This window comes from Hyla sarda, chromosome 7, assembly GCF_029499605.1.
Source record: "Hyla sarda isolate aHylSar1 chromosome 7, aHylSar1.hap1, whole genome shotgun sequence".
NCBI classification, from domain to species: domain Eukaryota; kingdom Metazoa; phylum Chordata; class Amphibia; order Anura; family Hylidae; genus Hyla; species Hyla sarda.
This window is the reverse complement of record NC_079195.1, coordinates 12,902,189-12,925,612: the sequence shown is the minus strand read 5'-3', so window position 1 is coordinate 12,925,612 and position 23,424 is coordinate 12,902,189. Positions and strand designations below refer to the sequence as shown.

Below are 23,424 nucleotides of genomic sequence, written 5' to 3'. Positions count from 1 at the left end.
CCCAGTGTGTTTATAATAATACATTGGCCCCAGTGTGTTTATAATAATACATTGGCCCCAGTGTGTATATAATAATTCATTGGCCCCAGTGTGTTTATAATAATACATTGGCCCCAGTGTGTATATAATAATTCATTGGCCCCAGTGTGTTTATAATAATTCATTGGCCCCAGTGTAGTTATAATAATACATTGGCCCCAGTGTGTTTATAATAATACATTGGCCCCAGTGTGTTTATAATAATACATTGGCCCCAGTGTGTTTATAATAATTCATTGGCCCCAGTGTGTTTATAATAATGCATTGGCCCCAGTGTGTTTATAATAATTCATTGGCCCCAGTGTATATATAATAATTCATTGGCCCCAGTGTGTTTATAATAATTCATTGGCCCCAGTGTATATATAATAATTCATTGGCCCCAGTGTGTTTATAATAATTCATTGGCCCCAGTGTGTTTATAATAATTCATTGGCCCCAGTGTGTTTATAATAATTCATTGGCCCCAGTGTGTTTATAATAATTCATTGGCCCCAGTGTGTTTATAATAATTCATTGGCCCCAGTGTGTTTATAATAATTCATTGGCCCCAGTGTGTTTATAATAATACATTGGCCCCAGTGTGTTTATAATAATTCATTGGCCCCAGTGTGTTTATAATAATTCATTGGCCCCAGTGTGTTTATAATAATTCATTGGCCCCAGTGTGTTTATAATAATACATTGGCCCCAGTGTATATATAATAATTCATTGGCCCCAGTGTATATATAATAATTCATTGGCCCCAGTGTATATATAATAATTCATTGGCCCCAGTGTGTTTATAATAATTCATTGGCCCCAGTGTGTTTATAATAATTCATTGGCCCCAGTGTGTTTATAATAATTCATTGGCCCCAGTGTGTTTATAATAATTCATTGGCCCCAGTGTATATATAATAATTCATTGGCCCCAGTGTGTTTATAATAATTCATTGGCCCCAGTGTATATATAATAATACATTGGCCCCAGTGTGTTTATGTTATTTAGTCTCTGTGCAGCATATGGCGGTGTTATCTGTGTATTGTATGGCACTATAATCTGTGTATTGTATGGTCGTGTTATCTGTGTATTGTATGGCGGTGTTATCTGTGTATTGTATGGCGGTGTTATCTGTGTATTGTATGGTCCTGTTATCTGTGTATTGTATGGCACTATAATCTGTGTATTGTATGGCCGTGTTATCTGTGTATTGTATGGCGGTGTTATCTGTGTATTGTATGGCGGTGTTATCTGTGTATTGTATGGCGGTGTTATCTGTGTATTGTATGGTCCTGTTATCTGTGTATTGTATGGCACTATAATCTGTGTATTGTATGGCCGTGTTATCTGTGTATTGTGTGGCGGTGTTATCTGTGTATTGTATGGTCCTGTTATCTGTGTATTGTATGGCACTATAATCTGTGTATTATATGGCAGTGTTATCTGTGTATTGTTTGGCAGTGTTATCTGTGTATTGTATGGCGGTGTTATCTGTGTATTGCATGGCACTATAATCTGTGTATTATATGGCAGTGTTATCTGTGTATTGTTTGGCAGTGTTATCTGTGTATTGTATGGCGGTGTTATCTGTGTATTGTATGGCGGTGTTATCTGTGTATTGTATGGCGGTGTTATCTGTGTATTGTATGGCGGTGCTATCTGTGTATTGTATGGCGGTGTTATCTGTGTATTGTATGGTCCTGTAATCTGTGCACTGTTTGGCCCTGTTATCGGTGTATTATATGGCGGTGTTATCTATGTACTGTATGGCCCTAGTATTTGTGTTTTGTATGGCCCTGTTTTCTGTGCACTGCATGGCGGTATTAATAGTGCATATATCCTATTATCTGCATATGTTATAGCTCACACAGTGATGGATAAATGAATCATGAACAATCTCTGATCCTAAAGATCTGGATCACAAAAACAATTCACCAAAACCGAAAAGAATATTCTTTATCAGATGAAATGAGTTCAGCGCGTCTGCACCCCAGACTTCAGATGGAAGGTTCTCACCCAGAAGGAAAACCCCCACCCTCCTCACAGGACGACGCGACCAAGAAACGGACAGCGCCAAAGACTTATTTATAACAGGAGGTCACAAGGAGTTGACACATCTGGTTTGCAGGAGACGCTCCCAGCAGCTGCAGGACTGATACCCTACAGGAAGCCGCTGACTGGACTGCGAGCTCCTGGGCCCAGATCAGTACACGTGAATACATGCACTTAGATAAGTGCTTCCTAACCAGGGTGCCTACAGCTGTTGCAAAACTACAACTCCCAGCATGGCCGGACAGCCTTTGGCTGTCCAGGCATGCGGGGAGTTGTAGTTTTGCAACAGCTGGAGGCACCCTGGTTGGGAAACACTTACTATATATATATATATATATATATATATATATATGCCACAGCCTTTGGCTGTCCGGGCATGATGGGAGTTGTAGTTTTGCAACAGCTGGAGGCACCCTGGTTGGGAAGCACTGACTATATATATATATATATATATATATATATATATATATATATATAGTATGCTACAGCCTTTAGCTGTCCGGGCATGCTGGGAGTTGTAGTTTTGCAACAGCTGGAGGCACCCTGGTTGGGAAACACTGACATATATATATATACACACACACACACATGCCCCAGCCTTTGGCTGTCAGGGCATGCTGGGAGTTGTAGTTTTGCAACAGCTGGAGGCACCCTGGTTGGGAAACACTGATATATATACATATACATGCCACAGCCTTTGGCTGTCCGGGCATGCTGGGAGTTGTAGTTTTGTAACAGCTGGAGGCACCCTGGTTGGGAAGCACTGACATATATATATATATATATATATATATATATATATATACACATATATATATATATATATATATATATATGCCACAGCCTTTAGCTGTCTGGGCATGCTGGGAGTTGTAGTTTTGCAACAGCTGGAGGCACCCTGGTTGGGAAACACTGACATATATATATATATATATATACACACATGCCACAGCCTTTGGCTGTCCGGGCATGCTGGGAGTTGTAGTTGGAAGCACCCTGGTTGGGAAGCACTGACATCATGGTGAGTGGAGGAAATGGTAAGTGAAGAGAAGAGGAGCGGCCATGCTCTGGACTATGCGGGAGCCTGCAGGGTTGGTGAGTATGTTTGTTTTTTGTTTTTTTTCTTTTATTATTATTCTCCCTTGACAAAGTAGAAGAAGGTGCAGTGTCTACTCTCAGATACCTGTATTGGTAGGGTTACTGTAGAGGTGTTGCAAAATTTTGGGATCATGTAACTCAATGGTGACAGTTTCTCTTTAAAGGAGAACTACGGGATTGAAAAATGTATCCCCTATCCTAAGGATAGGGGATAAGTTTCAGATCGCGGGGGGTCCGACCGCTGGTGCCCCCCGCGATCTCCCGTACGGGGCCCCGAGAGAGAGGGTGTGTCGACCACTGCACGAGGCGGCGGCTGACACGCGCCCTCCATTTACTGCTATGGGAGAGCCGAAGCGCTGCCTTCGGCAATATCCGGCTCTCCCATAGCAGTGTATGGAGGGGGCGTGTCGGCCGATGCTTCGTGCGGTGGTCAACACACCCTCTCTAACCAGAGAGTCGGGGCCCCGTATGGGAGATCGCGGGGGGCACCAGCGGTCAGACCCCCCGCGATCTGAAACTTATCCCCTATCCTTAGGATAGGGGATACATTTTTCAATCCTGTAGTTCTCCTTTAAATTTCTACGGCTTATCATGAATATTTGAACAAAAAAAGTTTAGACGAGACAGAGCCAGCGTTCACAGTTGGATTTGCTGAATTAAAGCTGGATGAGAATTCTCTCATGATCTGGTTTGGTGTAAATCACAGATCAGAGCTGGCGGCTCCGGACTCTATTGTAGAAGTAAATGCAATAAATCATTTTAAGTCTTAGTGGAATATATATATATATATATATATATATATATACACACTCAAACATCTAAGAAAGGGGAAAAAACAAACCCTGAGTGCTCCGTGACTGAAAGGACCAGCCTCAAGAAGATGACTGGCAGGAACGACCCTAAGTAGGAGACTGGTAGGGCAAGTGACTGGCCCCAAGTAGATGACTGGTAGGACCGGCCTCAAGAAGATGACTGATAGGACTGACCCTAGGTAGAAGACTGGTCCCAAGTAGATGACTGGTAGGACCGGCCTCAAGAAGATGACTGATAGGACTGACCCTAGGTAGAAGACTGGCCCCAAGTAGATGACTGGTAGGACCGGCCTCAAGAAGATTACTGATAGGACTGACCCTAGGTAGAAGACTGGTCCCAAGTAGATGACTGGCAGGAACGACCCTAAGTAGGAGACTGGTAGGGCAAGTGACTGGCACCAAGTAGATGACTGACAGGACTAACCCTAAGTAAAAGACTGTTAGGGCACGTGACTGTCCCCAAGCAGATGACTGATAGGACTGACCCTAGGTAGATGACTGGTCCCAAGTAGATGACTGGTAGGACCAGCCTCAAGTAGATAACGGGTGAGCTTGGCTTCAAATTGATGACTGATACGACGGGCCCCAAGTAAATGACAGGTAGGACTGGTGCCATATACAGTGGGGCAAAAGAGTATTTAGTCAGCCACCAATTGTGCAAGTTCTCCCCCTTATAAAGATGAGAGGCTGTAATTATCATCATAGGTTATAACCTCAACTATGAGAGACAGAATGAGAAAAAAATCCATAAAATCACATTGTCTGATTTTTAAGGAATTTATTAGCAAATTATGGTGAAAAATAAGTATTTGGTCAATAAGAAAAGTTCATCTCAATGCTTTGTTATATCCTCTTTGTTGGCAATGACAGAGGTCACATGTTTTCTGTCTTCACAAGGTTTTCACACACTGTTGCTGGTATTTTGGCCCATTCCTCCATGCAGATCTCCTCTAGAGCAGTGATGTTTTGGGGCTGTCGCTGGGCAACACAGACTTTCAACTCCCTCCAAAGGTTTTCTATGGGGTTGAGATCTGGAGACTGTCTAGGCCACTCCAGGACCTTGAAATGCTTCTTATGAAGCCACTCGTTCATTGCCCAGACAGTGGCCCTCATTTACTATTCTAAACCCGACTTGTTTTGTCGGGTTTTTTTGTCGCATCTTTGTCTGCGACATGTCGCAGACATCGTGCGCCAGTCTGCGACACGATGCAACATTTTTTCCCGACGGACCCGATGTGGATTCTCCCAAACCCTAAAAAGGGGCATAACCCGACATTTCTGAGCTTTCCCACGTATTTATAAAGGTTTCCAACCCAAATTTGTTGAATTGTTATGGATTTTTTCCCGACAACTCAGAGGAGTTGGAAACCAAAACCAACAAAACCCACGTGCGACAAACAGGATGCGACATAATAATAAATACCAGGGGAAAAGAGCAGTCGGGTAACAAAGCAACATAGACTTACAACCCGATTTTCTAAGTAAATGAGGGCCAGTGTGTTTAGGATCATTGTCATGCTGAAAGACCCAGCCACGTTTCATCTTCAATGTCCTTGCTGATGGAAGGAGGTTTTCACTCAAAATCTCACGATACTTGGCCCCATTTATTCTTTCCTTTACACGGATCAGTCGTCCTGGTCTCTTAGCAAAAAAACAGCCCCAAAGCATGATGTTTCCACCCCCATGCTTCACAGTAAGTATGGTGCTCTTTGGATGCAACTCAGCATTCTTTCTCCTCCAAACACGACGAGTTGAGTTTTTACCAAAAAGTTCTACTTTGGTTTCATGTGACCATATGATATTCTCCTAATACTCTTCTGGATCATAAAAATGCTCTCTAGCAAACTTCAGACGGCCCGGACATGTACTGGCTTAAGCAGGGGGAAACGTCTGGGGGGAAAGTCACAGCTTTATGAGTCAAGTCAGTCCCTGTCATCTGTCAAGTCAGCGTGGTCTGCAGTCAATTGTCCAGTCCTACTACAAGTCCCAGAAAGCCCTTAAGGTCTCTGTGTCACTGGTCACCTCATTGGGCCCTGACTGAACTGTATAGACTTTACCAATTGTCTACCCTCAGTAAAGCTACTATGGTCCGTAACTTGGCATTGGAGTTTTTATTGCCCCCGTGCCTAGCCCAGGATCCAGCGGTATACCTTTTGGGTGGTTATAGGCTAAACCATGCCCTGGTGTCACAAATGCCATCTGCCCCTAGTGTAACAACATCTGCCATGCACCACACACCCCGCCACCACATTACTTTGGTCCCAGCTCTCTGCAGGTCATTCACTAGGTCCCTCGTATGGTTCTGGGATTTTTGCTCACTGTTCTTGTGATCATTTTGACACCACGGGGTGAGATCTTGCGTGGAGCCCCAAATCGAGGGAGATTATCAGTGTCTTGTATGTCTTCCATTTTCTAATAATTGCTCCCACAGTTGATTTCTTCACACCAAGCTGCTTGCCTATTGCAGATTCAGTCTTCTCAGCCTGGTGCAGGTCTACAAATTGGGATTTTATAGATTTTTTTTTCTCATTCTGTCTCTCATAGTTGAGGTTATAACCTATGATGACAATTACAGCCTCTCATCTTTATAAGTGGGAGAACTTGCACAATTGGTGGCTGACCAAATACTTTTTTGCCCCACTGTAGTTGACTGGTAGGACTGGTTCCATATAGTTGACTGGTAGGACTGGTGCCATATAGTTAACTGGTAGGACTGGTGCCATATAGTTGACTGGTAGGACTGGTGCCATATAGTTGACTGGTAGGACTGGTGCCATATAGTTGACTGGTAGGACTGATGCCATATAGTTGACTGGTAGGACTGGTGCCATATAGTTGACTGGCTCCAAGTAGATGACTGGCAGAATCGGCCCCATGTAGATGGCTGGCAGGATGGGCCAAATGTAAAGGACTGGCCCCAGGTAGATGAATGGCCCCAAGTAGATGAGTGGCCCCAAGTAGATGGATGGCAGGGCCGGCCCCATAGAGATGACTGGCTCCAAGGTAGGATCATGCAGTAAGATCTGAGTTTCGTGTCCTGTGTAGTCCTGGGTTGTGTGAGACCTGCACGTACTGTGTGACCACATAGTGGTGGGAGATTTGGCATTGTGCAATGTTGGCATTTTCACCTACATGACTAGAAGAGTAATTCTATGACCTTGATCTCACAAGGACCTCCAGAGGTGCTAAGCATAGCAATATGAAGCAGTCCCATAAGTGCCTCAAACGTGGAACACGCTAAGGCTCAGAGGAAGCCTCCCTGCGGACTTATGGTGGCTCTGAAGAACAGGAAAAAGATGGGAGCAAAACGACTGATAGAGGGTCAAAAGAGAATTACACAGTTTCGCAAGTTTAAATTAACAGCATCCAAGTCCTGTGCCTTTAAAGGGGTACTCCAATGGAAAACAATTTTTTTTTTCCAAATCAACTAGTGCCACAAAGTTATACAGATTTGTAAATTATTTCTATTAAAAAATCTTAGTCCTTCCAGAACTTATAAGTGCCACAAGAAGTTGTGTAGTTCTTTCCAGTCTGACCACAGTGCTCTCTGCTGACACCTCTGTCCACATCAGGAACTGTCCAGAGCAGGAGAGGTTTGCTATGGGGATTTGTTCCTGACATGGACAGAGGTGTCAGCAGAGAGCACTGTGGTCAGACTGGAAAGAACTACACAACTTCCTGTGGAGCATACAGCAGCTAATTACTGCTGCTAAGCTAAGTACTGGAAGGATTAAGATTTTTTTTAATAGAAGTAATTTACAAAACTGCTTAACTTTCTGGAGCCAGTTGATATAAAAAAATTTTTTTCCCACCAGAGTACCCCTTTAAGAGACTGTTCTGCAACCAACAAGCCTATTTTGTCACTCTGGACGTTTGCAATGTTAACTGTTCTGTGCCTCTATGTATAGAAATAAAAAATACTATAGTTCTTTATGTTCTTACACCATTGTAGAAGGGATCATGGTGGCCCCTAATGCATAGAACAGTGTTTCCCAATCAGGGTGCCTCCAGCTGTTGCAAAACTACAACTCCCAGAATGCCCGGACAGCGAAGGCTGTCCGGACATGCTGGAAGTTGTAGTTTTGCAACAGCTGGGGGCACCCTGGTTGGGAAACTCTGACATAGAAACATATCCCGGCTCCAAGCAAATTCTTAAAGGGGTACTCCCCTGCTCAGCGTTTGGAACAAACTGTTCCGAACGCTGGAGTCGCCGCCGCCGGGAGCTTGTGACGTCATATCCCCGCACCTTCATGATGTAACGCCCCGCCCTCTCAATGCAAGTCTATGGGAGGGGGCGTGCCAACCATCATGCCTCCTCCCATAGACTTGCATTGAGGGGGCGGGGTGTGACATCATGAGGGGGCGGGGCCACTACGTCACAAGCTCCCGGCGCCGGCCCCAGCTTTCGGAACAACTTGTTCCAAACGCTGAGCAGCGGAGTACCCCTTTAACCCATTGCCTGCTGTATTACAGATGTATAATACCTTACATAAATTTTATGCCGCTCCGTCATTTTGCCAGTCTTTAAGAAATGCGGCTCAGTATTTCTGTGCAGAGCAGAGACCACCCAGACTGACTGCAACACCCTAAACACCCACTGTACGGACGCCAAACAGGTGCGGAATAAAAGTGTCAAAGCGCCGATCCCGATCTAGCAACAGAGATTAGAGTTCAAAGCCGAACGTATCGGATAACTTCACCGTAACTAGAACAATAGATAATAAGTACAACCAAAAACATAAAATACTGGGTCTGCAAAGCCGTAACAGCGCTCCCAGGTTCGGGAGCGGCCGGGGCTCCACATACACTTAGCTATCCAAGATGGCGGATCTTTTTTAGTACAATATGGAGGATGAACGCACACGTGTATGGTCATGTGATCCCAAAAAAAGACGAAAAGTTGCCCATAGCAACCAATCAGATCGCTTCTTTCATTTTTCAGAGGCCTTTTCAAAAATGAAAGTAGCCATCTGATTGGTTGCTATGGGCAACTCATTAACTTTTCCTCTGGACAGGTTTTGATAAATCTCCCCTTATATGAACTTACGTATACATAACTTTTATTTACGTTGCGGTCCAGGCCTCAGTATTAGATGTGAAGTCCGTATAGACTGCGGGATGTTGCTGAGTTGCCCATAGCAACCAATCAGATTTCTTCTTTCATTTTTCACAGGCCTTTTCAAAAATGAAAGTAGCCATCTGATTGGTTGCTATGGGCAACTCAGCAACTTTTCCTCTGGACAGGTTTTGATAAATCTCCTCTTATATGAACTTAGATATAAATTACTTTTATTTACGTTGCGGTCCAGGCCTCAGTATTAGATGTGACGTCCGTAAAGACAGCGGGATTTTTTATTTCTTAGCACGATACGGGGGGTTTCCCAAGTTAACTATGAATCTGAGAAATCCCCTTTAGGCTGGAAACACACACGGCTGCCACCGAGGTGAATCCTGCGGGAAGGAGACGGATAATGCTTCCTTTATATTTCACATTCCTTTTGAATCCCCTTCAGTTTTTGGCTAAAAAAAAACCCCAGCTGTGTCTGTTTCCAGCCTTAGGGGACGTTCACACTGGCGTTTCCCGCTGCGGGTTTAAAGGGGTACTGCAGCAAGAATTGACTCATCCCCTTATCCCCTATCCAGCGGTCGGTACCCATCCCCCCCGTGATTTCCTGAACAGGACCCGGTCCCGCTCAGTCAGTTTTCCACCGGAGTTTCCACCGGAGTACTGCAGCTAAAATATACTTTTCTCCTATCCACAGGACCCCCCGTGATATCCTGAACGGGACCCCGTCCCGCTCAGTCAGGTGCGCGCGTCGTCTACCTTTAGACGGCACGCGCTCCTTTCGGAGCGCGTGCCGTCTAGAGGTAGACAAAACGCGCTCCTGACTAAGTGAGACGGGGTCCCGTTCAGGAAATCGTGGGGGGTCCGACTGCTGCGGCCTCCCGCGAACTCCTGAACGGGACCCTGTCCCGCTCAGTCAGGAGCGCGTGTTGTCTACCTCTAGATGGCACGCGCTCCGAATGGAGCGCGTGCGGTCTAAAGGTAGACGACGCGCGCACCTGACTGAGCGGGACGGGGTCCCGTTCAGGAAATCACGGGGGGTCCAGTGGATAGGATAAAAGTAAATTTTAGCTGCAGTACCCCTTTAAAGGGGTACTCTGGTGGAAAACTAATTGTTTTCTAATCAACTGGTGCCAGAAAGTTATATAGATTTGTAAATTACTTCCATTTATTTGTAATTCTTTCCAGTCTGACCACAGTGCTCTCTGCTGACACCTCTGTCCATGTCAGGAACTGTCCTGAGCAGGAGAGGTTTGCTATGGAGATTTGCTCCTGCTCTGGACAGTTCCTGACATGGACAGAGGTGGCAGCAGAGAGCACTGTGGTGAGGCTGGAAAGAACTACACAACTTCCTCTGGAGCATACATCAGCTGATAAGTACTGGAAGGATTCATTTAAATAGAAGTAATTTACAAATCTGTTTAACTTTTTGCCAACCAGTTAATTTCCACCGGAGTACCCCTTTAAGCCGTTGCAGATGTCCTGCAGACAATTTTTTGCAGTTGAATGTCTACAGTAGATAATCTGCAGCAGATTAAATTGACCTCAATGGGGTCGGCTACAGATATTCCACTGCGGAAAATTGGCCGCGGAACACCCACAGCAGCTCACAGAGGGAAACCACCCGCCCATGTGAAAATGCACTTAGGGTAGGGTCACACAAAGCGCATCCGCAACGTTTTTCATGCTGCGGTTTGTTGCGTGTGCAGGAGTAAACATGTGCCGTCCCCACTAACGGCAATGCATTCCGGGCAGAATTCTGTCAAAAGGATGAACATGTTCCTCCACGGAAATTGCGCAGCGCATATTCCATTGAGCACAGGACAGCGGAAATCCCATCACAGCGTAAGTACCCATGGCGGAATGGCTTATGGGTTTGGAGAACATGCAGGCGCCATGACCGCTTGGAATTGCGCGGTCTCTTTCCAAGTGGATTCCGCAGAAAAAAATTGACGCGTCAATTCTTACTGCAGGACCGGAATGGGAATTTCCAAGGCATACGTTTCTGCCGCGCAAATTCCTCTGTTTGCACGGTGCAGCAGAATCCCATTGAAAACAAAAGAATTCCCCAGCTGAACGTTTTCGCCGTATTCGGCTTGGAAATGTCACCGTGTGAACGAGGCCACTTCTAAAGGTGGGGGAAGAAACATGGAATACCGTGTGTGTATGTATGTTGGCATCCGTTCCCCAATTCCATACTAGAAATCCTTGAGTCATGTGATAAAATAATCACGATTTGCAATGAGAAAAAACACCATATAAAAAAAACAACACAAAATACCTAAACTAATGCAAAAAAAAAAAAAAAAAAATATATATATATATATATATATAAATACATATATATCTATCTATCTACGGTATATATATAGATATATATATATATATATATATATATATATATATATATCACGCCAAAAATAGCAAATAAAAATTGTCTGTTAGTAGAATTATTATTATTATTATGAATTTTGGAAGAAATTTTATATTTTTTTTCTTTATGCTAAGAAATTGTGATTCGTGCAATTGACTAGTGTGTAATTTGTTCCTATAGGGCAGTGATTTTCAAGCTGCGGCTCACCTGCTGTTGCCAAACTACAACTTCCAGCATACCCTGACAGCCTTCGGCTGTCAGGGCATGCTGGTAGTTGTAGTTTGGCAACAGCTGGAGAGCCGCAATTTGAACATCACTGCAATAGGGTCACATGATACACTTGATACACTTTATATACCATGTGAATGAGGATCAGATATTGATTATAAATGAAATAAAGTTTACAAGGGGGGCACTTACAGATATATATGTGTGGTGAGGGTGTGACGAGGGAAGATCTTATTACCCTAGGGGCAGATGGCATTAACCCCTTGTGTTCGTGACGCCAGGGTGTGGTTTAACCTCTATACCACCCGAAGGTATACCGCTAGATCCTGGGCTAGGCACGGGGGCAAATAATGACTACGATGCCAAGTTACGGAACAACGGTAGCTTTACTGAGATAGACAGGTGTAACAGTCTTAAAAGCTTAGCCAAGCCCAAGGAGGTGACCAGTGACTTCAGAGACCTTAGGGCTCGCTGGGACTTGGACAATTTGATGCAGGCCACGCTGACTTGACACAGATTAATCTTGACTGACTTGACTGGGACTGACTAGACAGACTTCACCCCGTTTGTATCTTACCAGGTTTTGACGTTCACCTGTGGGGTAGCAGATTTGTGGATGCGTGGTAGGCCTTAGGCCTCCTCAGGAGATCAGACACTCTCTCAGGACTTGACCTCACTGCAACTCACTAAAGAAGAGACTGAACTAGCTCCACCCAGTGTTTATATGGGGGAGACTCTGGAGGGGTCCCATAGGTCACCCTGTCGGTCACATGGTCACTGTTACCTTCCTTGGTTACAACACTTGACAACAGTATTTAAAGGAATATGACAAGTTATATACATTAGATAACACAGGTAGTAGTTAACTATTTAGGGAATACAGACAAAAGAGGGGCCCAGGGGTCACTGAATAGAGTCTGCCTGACAGGACAGCAGCAAGGGTACAGGGATGCAACTCCTGTACTGGGCCACCACATATATATACATACATATATATATATATACACATGAGCCTACACAAGACTGTGCGGAATTCCCACTGACAGTAACTGGAACACATTATCAGGTCCTCGTTAAGAGGCGTCTATAGAGATTCACTGTGGAAGTCGTCTCCCTGGGATTCAGAGATTGTTTATGGAAGCATAAATATTACAGGAGTCAATGGGGAGAGTGATATACAGAGACCCCCTAATATCTCCCAGATGTCAGGTACAGCCCCTAATGGGAGCAACGAGGGGTCCGAAGATACCAGACCAGATAAAGAACAGAGTATTGGAAATGAAGAAGGAGTCCAGCACTGCAGTGAAGGCAGCTTTATTATGTGAGGAGCAAGCATTAAAAGCACACTAGTCAGACATGTTTCAAGCGCGAACGCTCTTCCTCGAAGAACAGAGTATATCTCCACCGAATCAATGAATACTCAGTCCTGTATACCGGGTGTAACGCTCAGTATCTGCTCTTATTCTGTATATATATACAGTGCACAGTACCACTTCTCCTGTCCTGTATACTGGGTATATCCCTCAGGTGGATCGGGTGAGGTTCGTCTGTAGAGTCAGTGCTGTTGCTGGGAGGCGGTCCGAGTGGCTCCTGGTTCCTGCTCCTTTCTGCCTGGGGGAGTAGGTTTCTGTGATGCAGGAGGAGAGCAAGTCCCAGGCCTCTGGTTCCCGGAGTAGGCCGGCCTGTTCAGAAGGGGTAAGGAGACCTGGTGGGGGAAGCCGCAATGTTTTTCTTGCCTCCCCTCTGGAGCCAAGCCATAGCTGAGAGGTTTTGGTGGAAAATTTGAGTGTGAAGGATTGGGGTGTGCGGAGGCCCCAGGAGCCTGTCAGCGACTATAGCTCAAGAATTGCCTATTTTCTGCAGGCCTTTAAAATAAATGGCAAAGAGCTCCATAGATTGAGGGTAGAGCTAAAAAGCGCTCGAGTGCGGGCAAACACCACGACCGGGAGCAAGCGCAAAGAGGCCAATAAGGACATTACAAAGATATAGTCCGAAATTAACATGATTGAAAAAAAAGGATGGACATTCAGACCAACAGCGGTCCTTTCCAGGAAAAACTAAGTAACCAGGAGAGGTTTGAGGAGATGACGGCTACAGCTGAGGAGGATGGTGGCCCAATTATGGCCCAGGATCCATCACAGGGGTCTCATAGTGGGATCTGCCCTGGACAAGCACCTCCAGCCTCAGTGCCAGGATCCCGGAGGAGGACAGCAGTGACCACGGGGGGAGACTCATGGCGGTCATCAGGGAGATGTACATCTAGAGAAATTTACCTTTGGAGAAGACCCTGTACCAGATGAGGAGGAGAAAGAGGAAAAGTGACAAGAAAAGGGGTGAGTCGGGGTCATTTTCTTATGTCCCCCTTTCCCCAGCTCCACCTAGTCAGGGCCCTGCGGTGGGTTCTGTGCAGGGGAAGAGCAATGGGCAGAGCATGGAGGTTCCTACAGGAGAGTTATATGACGCTGTTTCAGCTTGTAGTAGCGGTAAGAGTGTCGGGGCGTTTTCGGCTGTGAAGCCGGACATGTTTGGTGAGGTCAGCAGCCCAGCGGGAGGCTGCTATTCTTTGGCGCCGGGCCAGGAGTAAAGTTTTGGTCCCGGTGCCGGAGAATAGGAGCGAGGGCGGAGATAAGCTGCACCATGAGGTGCCTAGTGGCAAAGCAGGCTTCGCGGTGGAGTCTGCGGCTGGTGTGTTGTCTGCTGTCGGGGTGTCACCTGCAGGGGCTTCTCGAGGGGGGACCTCATCTACAGTTGGGGCAGGTGGCACCTCGGTAGGGATAATAAAACTGGCCAGAGCTGGACTGTCGATGGCGGCTGCAAAAGCTATTGAAAATATAAAGGGGACTGTCCTAAAACCCATGGGGACAGAAGGTTCTATGGACAATATTATAAAAACTGTGCCTACATCTGGACGGCCTCCAGCCCCAAAGGACTTTCCTGTGGCCGGTAAAGCAGAGGGGGTTCCTGACCAGTCAGAGTCTGTTATTGCGGTGGAACAAGACTGGTCAGGATCACCCGAGGACGCCGAGATCACATCTGTATATACTGTAAATGCTGTAGATACGGGGGATCTGTCTGTGGGGTCTGGTCCAGGACTGAATGGAGGTGTGAATGGGGGAGAGGGAGTGAGGGAGGATGGGAAGGATGATGAGAGGATGGATGGATGGAGGAGATGTGAGTGTGAGAGAGGGAGAGAGTATGGATTATGTGGAGAGTGGTAGTAATGCTGGAGTGGCTGGTCCATCAGAACCCCCGGCAGCGGCGCCCAGTAGGAGTTATGCTAGTGTTGCTGCCAGGTCACGTAGGCCACATGAGAGTCCTGCACCCTCTGGTCCTGGGAATAGTGACCTTCAGAGATGCTTTCTGGAGGCCTTGCGGAGGGGGGGATAAGTCTATCACTGTAGAGGGTAGAGAGGTAGAACTGTCCTTTTGGATAGAGAGGCACGGCCTCGGGGCCATCCGAGAGCAAAGGAGAGTAGAGAAGTCATGGTCACTCCCCACAGCCGGGTCTGGGGTCACCAGGAGGAGTGTGGTCCATCTTAGGTGGAGGGGCAATGATACTTGTCCAAACAGGACAAAGGTGGTAGAGTTCCTCCTCAAAATCGATTTCAGGGCAGGTGACATCTTTGCCCTGATACATCCTCATGGTACCCCATTTTTCGATGTCAGTTTCGTCTGGGCCAAAGGGCTCGAGCTCTTTTGGTCTCGGTACGAGCTGGCAAAGATAGAACCCAAGTGGCGAGATTTTGCTGTCCAGGCAATTTCTCGCCAGAATAGCATCAAGAAAGTGACGGTATTAACATGTAACAAATCTCTTTCTTGCATAGATATCATGACCTGGATTGGGGGGCGTTATGGAGAGGTGGTCAGCATTCCCCAGAAGAACAGGGATGAATTTGGTATCTGGTCGGGGGCCTGGACCTTCATGGTCAAGTTGAAGGTTTCAAGTATTTCTGTCACCCACATTCCCTCTTTGACTTTTCTGGGGAGAGACAGGATCCTGTCTTTCTACCAGGGACAGCCGAAGGTCAGCCATAGGTGCAGTGACCCGACACATTTCAGCGCACAATGTAGGGTCCAGAAGTGCGCGTTGTCTGGAGGGATAGGACATCTCGCCGCTGTCCGGTCTCTTTTGCCAATGCGGTGGAATCTCCAGCTGGGGTTAGCCGAGATGCTGACTCCACTGGAGAGGGTACCGGTGGAGGCGGAGAGACTACTGGTCCTAGGAAGAAAAGAATGACACCTTCTAGGCTGAGGTGTTTGGAGGCACGCCAAAGGGAAAGGGCTCCTCAGGTGGCAGCTGAGGTAGCTTTACCTGACCCTGAGATGGTGGATTCTGCTGAGGACCTGAGGGATAGTGAGCTGGAGGAGGAGGCCAGGAGATTGGATATAGAGAGGAGGAGGAATAGAAAAGGGCCATCACTGCTACCTCCTCTCCAGGAGAGAGTATGGATGAGTGGCTAAAGAATAAGAGAAAATCGGGTGCTAGAAAAAAGAGGGGGAAGAAGAGGAAGGAGAAGGATTCCCCTTCTTTGGAGTGGGATCAATCAGTCCCCCTCACCCTTGTCCAGGTACCAGTGAAAGGATCTACCGGCTCCCCTCTGGTAGATAGCCCTAACTGGTACCAAGTTCTCAGGGATGACATCTCCTCCTCAGATGAGGAGGCCGGGATGAGGTGCCGGTGTCCGAAGTGAGACCTTTGGGAAGAGTCAAGCCTTCTTATCTGGTAACAGAGGGGGGGGGGGGGCTGTCCCAGGACCATGTGAGGTGCAGGAGGTGACCTCTGGAAAAGAGGAAAATATGGATATGTCTGTGTGTTTTAAAAGGGGGAAAGTGGGGAAATCTGATGATGACGCTCAGGGTAAGGGAGTGGGAGGGAAGAAGAGGGCTGTCTTGCTTGATCACACATGGTGGCGGCATCCTTCCTGTTGACACTGGCGAGTATTAATGTCGCCAGCATAAAGTCAGATGCGGCAAGATTTGAGGCCTTTGACATTATATTTTTGCAGGAGACCAGGTTAACAGATCTAACCGCTATCCATAAGGCGAAGCATGAGTGGCGCCACTGGTCTCTTGCGGCCGAGCCGTATAGCGGGGTGGCGGTTCTTTTTAAAACCGCTCAGGTAGAATGCAGACGTGTAATCAAGTTAGAAATGGGGAGATGTCTGGTATTAGACGTCCTCATGAAGGGACAAGAGCTCCGCCTTATAAACATCTATGGTCCACAGACTAGGTGGGACCGGAAAAGTCTCTTTATGAGGATTAAGCCCCTACTTTTTACTAGCCGGCAGGTCATCTTTGGAGGAGACTTTAATACTGTCACAAGGTCTCGTGATAGGGGAGGGTCCAGGGATCGGCTAGATTACGATAGTGTCGCCTTCAATAGAATAGCTAGTGAGTCTCGCCTGGTGGATGTCCACATCCGACACACCCCAGGTCACAGTGGGTTCACTAACTTTAGCGGTAGAGAGATTAGGTCTAGGATAGATAGTTGTTTTTTTTTAAGGAGGAGTCTGTCTCTTCACCTTGCAGGTTGTTGAGGTAGAGTTCTCCGACCACTGTTTGATTATGTTTTCTTTGAATGTTTCAGAGACTCCCAGGATGGGAAGAGGATTGTGGAAGCTGAATTCATCTCTCCTGGAAGTCAAGGAGATAAGACGGTCCTTTGAGGAGTTTCTGCAGAGCCAGGTACCATTACTGGACTTATGCAACACTAAGTCAGAGTGGTGGGAGATGTTCAAAAAACGGGTGGCGAGATTCTTCCGCCAGACTGCGAACCTTAGGAGTCTGAATAGGGATCGCCTCTATCAGGAACTAAGGAGGAAACTCGAGGTTCTGGTCTCGACTGGAGGTGACCGAGAGGAAATCTCCAGAGTGAAATCTTTGGTAAAGAAGTGCCAGTATGATAGACACATCTTTGGTTTTCGAGAGGGATTTCGGGAAGTACCGCTCGCCCGACCCTTGCCGGAGCTGTAAGATGTCAGTGGATTGTAAGATTGTGACCGGCCTGGTCGATAGTACAGGATCTCTGAACAAGTCCAGATCAGGGATCCTGGAGGTCGTCAGAGCCTTTTACTCGCACCTCTTGGGGAAGAGGGATCTAGATTGGGGCAGGATGTCGGCTTTCCTGGTTGATGCCATTTCCCAGTCAGGAGTAGACCCCTCTCTTAATGTTTTGGCAGAGAAGATCAGAGAAGAGGAAGTGAAGCTGGCGATTGAGAGACTTGCCCTCAAAATGTCGCCAGGGCCGGATGGCTTAACATCCGAGATTTATAAGACCTTTAAGGACACTTTGGTTCCCCTCTTGACTGAAGTAATAAATGAGTGTCTATCCTCGGGCACTCTGCCGAGGTCAATGAGGAGGTCGGCTCTGATCATCTTGTCAAAGAATAAAGACTCGTCCCGCATTGAGAATTGGCGTCCCATAGCGCTTCTCAATGTGGACAGAAAGATCCTGGCAAAAGTGCTCTTCAACAGGTTGGCGAAATTTGCACGCCAGCTCCTTTCGGGGTCCCAGCACTGCTCTGTTCCTGGTCGTAGCACTTTTAGTGAGGTGCTGGGTGTCCGCGAGGCCGTGGAGCAGGGTCGGGCTGGTCACTGTAAGGGGTTTCTGCTGTCCTTGGACCAAGCAAAGGCTTTTGATCGAGTTGATCACGAGTATCTCTGGTCCACTCTTCTGAAATATGGTCTTCCGGGGGGGTGGGGGGGGTTTGTGGATTGGCTGAGAACATTGTATGCAGGGGCTGAGACTTTTCCATTGGCAAACGGTTGGGTGGGCCGCCCTTTTGAGGTGGAGTCTGGTGTGCGTCAAGGCTGTCCGTTAAGGCCTTTGCTTTATGTGTTTGCGATGGACCCCTTCAATCGAAGGATTGATCGGGGACCATTGGCGGGTGTGAGGATGGTGTTGGATTCTGCCTTAAGGGTAGTGGCATACGCTGATGACGTCTCCATATTTGTCTCTTCGCAAGGGGAGGCGGAGTGGGTGATGTCGGAGGTGGATTGCTACTCGGAGGCATTCGGGTCTAAGATCAATCGGGACAAGTGCAAAAGTCTTTGGTTGGGAGGTGGAGACCCTGAGTTTTGTCTCCCGGACACCCTCCCTGTGCCCCAGGAATCTGCAAAAATTCTGGGCATCGAATTTGGTCCCGGGGATTACCCCACACGAAATTGGGAAAGCAGACTGGAAGATGTCTCCAAAAGAGTGGAACAGTGGAAAGGTTGGTCTTTGACCTTTAGGCAAAGGGTCTTCTTGATCAGGTTTTTCTTGCTCCCATTGTTAATCTATTTGGGCAATGTCAGCCTTTTGCCATAACCTCTCTGGGCCCGGGTCTACAGTCTGTTCTTCCTAATGTTGTGGATCTTTTTAAAGACCAATAAATCAAACCTCTGGACAGAGAGGGCTCCTCCGTGGGTAGTCTCTTGCAGGAATGGGAGAGAGGCGGTCAAGTGAAGGATCTTCGCATGCCACATGGGCATCTCCCGACTTATGCTGCCCTGGTTCTGAAGGTCATCAGGAGGTGGGGGCTGGGGATGTGTGAGGTAAGAACTCTGCCAAGGAAAATCCTAATTTCTAGAAACCACTGGCCCTCAAAAATTGCCCAGGTCAGGATCAAGGGATTGGGTTGTCTCTTTTAAATTCACCTAGGATCCCCTTGAAGTATTGGGAGTTGACCTGGCGAGGCTTCCATGGTAAGCTATATGTAAGGGGCAATATGTGCAGGAACTCCGATAAAAAGGGTTGTCCCCGGGAGGAGTGTGGGGGTGTGCTGGAAGACATGGACCACTTCCTGCTTCAGTGCCCTCTTAATATAGAGGTATATCAAAGGGTGGGAGCTTCCATCGTCTGGCCGCGGCGGGTTGCCCTAGGTGGCTTTATGGGGCCTTCAAAGATCTGCATGTCCGGGACCGGTGCACTTCATTTTTAGTCAGCGCAGTGGTCAGGTATCACACTTGGCAAGCGAGGTGTTTAGTGCCGACGAGACAGAAAATCCTCCCCGTGGCCAAGGTTTGTAGGAACACGCTCGGTGACCTGGTGAAGGTTTGTTCTTTGGAGTATGAAAGGCATTTGCAGCCTCTTCCCTGTAGAGGGGGTTCTCCTTTAAGGTGCCCTAACCAAGTAATCTCCTCCCTGGTGATGGTCTGAAGCTGTCACCAGATATTTTTGTTTTGATCAAGATGAAAAGATGTAGGCGGCTTACAGACATCGAACCGGAGCCCTGAGGGGTTGGTGTTATGGTGTAGGGACTGTATATATGTATAGGGGTTGTATATATGTATAGGGGTTGTATATGTATAGGGACTGTATATTGTATAAGGGTTGTATATATGTATAGGGACTGTATATTGTATAAGGGTTGTATATATGTATAGGGGTTGTATATGTATAGGGACTGTATATTGTATAAGGGTTGTATATATGTATAGGGGTTGTATATATGTATGTATGGGGGTTGTATATATGTATAGGGGTTGTATATATGTATGTATGGGGGTTGTATATATGTATAGGAGTATTAAGAGTATTATGAAAAAGGTTATAATATTTGATTTCTATTTTGTGTATATTTTTGTGTAGGTTATATGGAAGGTGGGGGATATTATGAGTAAATTCTTATTTTGTTACTGATTATTGTTTTTTTTGTGTATATTATATTTAAAAAAAAATATATATAAGTATATGTTCTGTGTGTGTATAGGTATGTGATGTGTATATAGGTTGTGGTGTATATAGTTATATAGATTTGTGGTGTATATGTTACGCTGAGCGCTCCGGGTCCCTGCTCCTCCCCGGAGCGCTCACGGCGTTCTCTTATTTGCAGCGCCCCGGTCAGACCTGCCGACCGGGTGCGCTGCGATAATGCTCCCAGCCGGGATGCGATTCGCGATGCGGGACGCGCCCGCTCGCGATGCGCATCCCGACTCACTTACCAGACCCGTTCCCCGTCCGTGCTGTCCCGGCGTGCACGGCCCCGCTCCTTAGGGCGCGCGCGCGCCGGGTCCTTGCGATTTAAAGGTCCTTGGCGCATGTGGTTTTAATCAGTACTTTAACCTGTGCACTTCCCTACTTATACCTCACTTCCCCTGCACTTCCTTGCCGGATCTTGTTTCCCTTGTGCCAGTGAAAGCGTTTCCTTGTGTGTTCCTAGCCTGTGTTCCAGACCTCCTGCCGTTGCCCCTGACTACGATCCTTCCTGCCTGCCCTGACCTTCTGCTACGTCCGACCTTGCTCTTGTCTACTCCCTTGTACCGCGCCTATCTTCAGCAGTCAGAGAGGTTGAGCCGTTGCCGGTGGATACGACCTGGTTGCTACCGCCGCAGCAAGACCATCCCGCTTTGCGGCGGGCTCTGGTGAATACCAGTAGTAACTTAGAACCGATCCACTAGCACGGTCCACGCCAATCCCTCTCTGGCACAGAGGATCCACCTCCAGCCAGCCGAATCGTGACAGTAGATAGTTATATAGGTTGTGGTGTGTGTATATAGGTATGTGGTGTGTATATATAGGTATGTAATGTGTATATATATAGGTATGTGGTGTGTGTGTGTATATATATATATATATATATATATATAGGTATGTAGTGTGTATATAGGTATGTAGTGTGTATATATAGGTATGTAGTGTGTATATAGGTATGTAGTGTATATAGGTATGTAGTGTATATAGGTATGTAGTGTGTATATAGGTATGTAGTGTGTGTTGTCCTGGACCAGAAGGGATTTTGTTTGTGTTTGTGATATTATGATTTGTTATGTTGGTTTATGTTTTGTTTTTTATATAAAATAAAAGAGTTTCTCCTGTTTATAAGTACACTGCACAGTACCACTTCTCCTGTCCTGTATATATATACACTGCACAATACCACTTCTCCTGTCCTGTATATATATACACTGCACAGTACCACTTCTCCTGTCCTGTATATATATACACTGCACAGTACCACTTCTCCTGTCCTGTATATATAAACACTGCACAGTACCACTTCTCCTGTCCTGTATATATATACACTGCACACTACCACTTCTCCTGTCCTGTATATATATACTGCACAGTACCACTTCTCCTGTCCTGTATATATATACACTGCACACTACCACTTCTCCTGTCCTGTATATATATACACATTGCACAGTACCACTTCTCCTGTCCTGTATATATATACACTGCACACTACCACTTCTCCTGTCCTGTATATATATACACTGCACAGTACCACTTCTCCTGTCCTGTATATATATATATATACACTGCACAGTACCACTTCTCCTGTCCTGTATATATATACACTGCACAGTACCACTTCTCCTGTCCTGTATATATATACACTGCACAGTACCACTTCTCCTGTCCTGTATATATATATATACACTGCACAGTACCACTTCTCCTGTCCTGTATATATATATATACACTGCACAGTACCACTTCTCCTGTCCTGTATATATATATACACTGCACAGTACCACTTCTCCTGTCCTGTATATATATATACACTGCACAGTACCACTTCTCCTGTCCTGTATATATATACACTGCACAGTACCACTTCTCCTGTGCTCAGGGCCGAGGTCCAGGCAGCTGTGTCCGGCGCTCGCCATCTTCTTTCTATGATCTGTACGGTATAATAACGTTCCCGATTTTCGTCTTTTTGGCGGCTCGTTGCGCTGAAGATGTCACTGAAGTCTTTCCAGTTGGCAGCGTGGCCCCCTCCCCCCCCCCCCCAATACTTCCAGATTCCAGGAGCAGATGCGGCTCAGATCATTGATCTCATATGGACCCGAAGAGCAGCACAAGACTCCCACAATGTAACAGCCTCCACCATGATTACACTACTAGTCCCCAACCTGTGGCTCTCCAGCTGTTGCAAGACTACAACTCCCATCAGGCCCTGACAGCTGGCCTGGTCCTCCGAAGCAGCGTTACCCCAAACTTGTAAAACTACCACTCCCATCATCAGCCGAAGGCTGTCAGGGCATGATGGGAGTTGTAGTTTTGCAACACCTGGGGATCCACTTCTGTCTTTGGCGCGGCGGCCCATAAGATACTAGAAGAACCCATCGGTTCCCTCTATGGAAATATTTCATTTGCTCTTAATCACATTAAAAAAAATGTCGCCGGAAGTGACGACTCCGGAAAGACGCCGCCACTCCACAGATCAGCAATGATGTCCTCCTGACCAATGTATCTAAGCCTGACACCGTCTAATAAGCCGCTGCATCTAAGCCTATCATGTGTGATACAGTCTAATAAGAATGTATCTAAGCCTATTGTATGGTACTGTCTAATAAGAGTGTATCTAAGCCTATTGTGTGGTACTGTCTAATAAGAGTGTATCTAAGCCTATTGTATGGTACTGTCTAATAAGAATGTATCTAAGCCTATTGTGTAGTAATGTTTAATAAGACCATGTATCTAAATCTAGCCTGTGTTATAGGGTCTAATAAGCTGCTGTATCTAAGCCTATCATGTATAATACTGTTTAATAAACCACTGTATAAGCCTAACATGTGTGATACTATCTAATAAGACCATGTATCTAAGCCTATCATGTGTGATACAGTCTAATAAGAATGTATCTAAGCCTATTGTATGGTACGGTCTAATAAGAATGTATCTAAGCCTATTGTGTGGTACTGTCTAATAAGAGTGTATCTAAGCCTATTGCATGGTACTGTCTAATAAGAATGTATCTAAGCCTATTGTGTAGTACTGTCTAATAAGACACTGTATCTAAATCTAGCCTGTGTTATAGGGTCTAATAAGCTGCTGTATCT

At 46.4% G+C, this 23,424-nt stretch overlaps 1 protein-coding gene across 3 annotated transcripts in view; it reads right to left on the bottom strand.

Moving 5' to 3' along the window:
- AFAP1L2 (actin filament associated protein 1 like 2) overlaps positions 1 to 23,424 on the bottom strand; it is a 158,673-nt gene that overhangs the window by 104,359 nt on the left and 30,890 nt on the right. The window contains exon 1 of one of the 3 annotated variants that reach the window (XM_056529613.1): positions 9,033 to 9,153. The exons of 1 other annotated variant lie outside the window; for it this stretch is intronic. The gene's annotated coding sequence lies outside the window, so the exon portion shown is untranslated. Of the gene's footprint in view, positions 1 to 9,032; positions 9,154 to 23,424 lie in introns of those variants that run through there. One more of the 3 variants, XM_056529615.1, reaches the window with a different exon arrangement.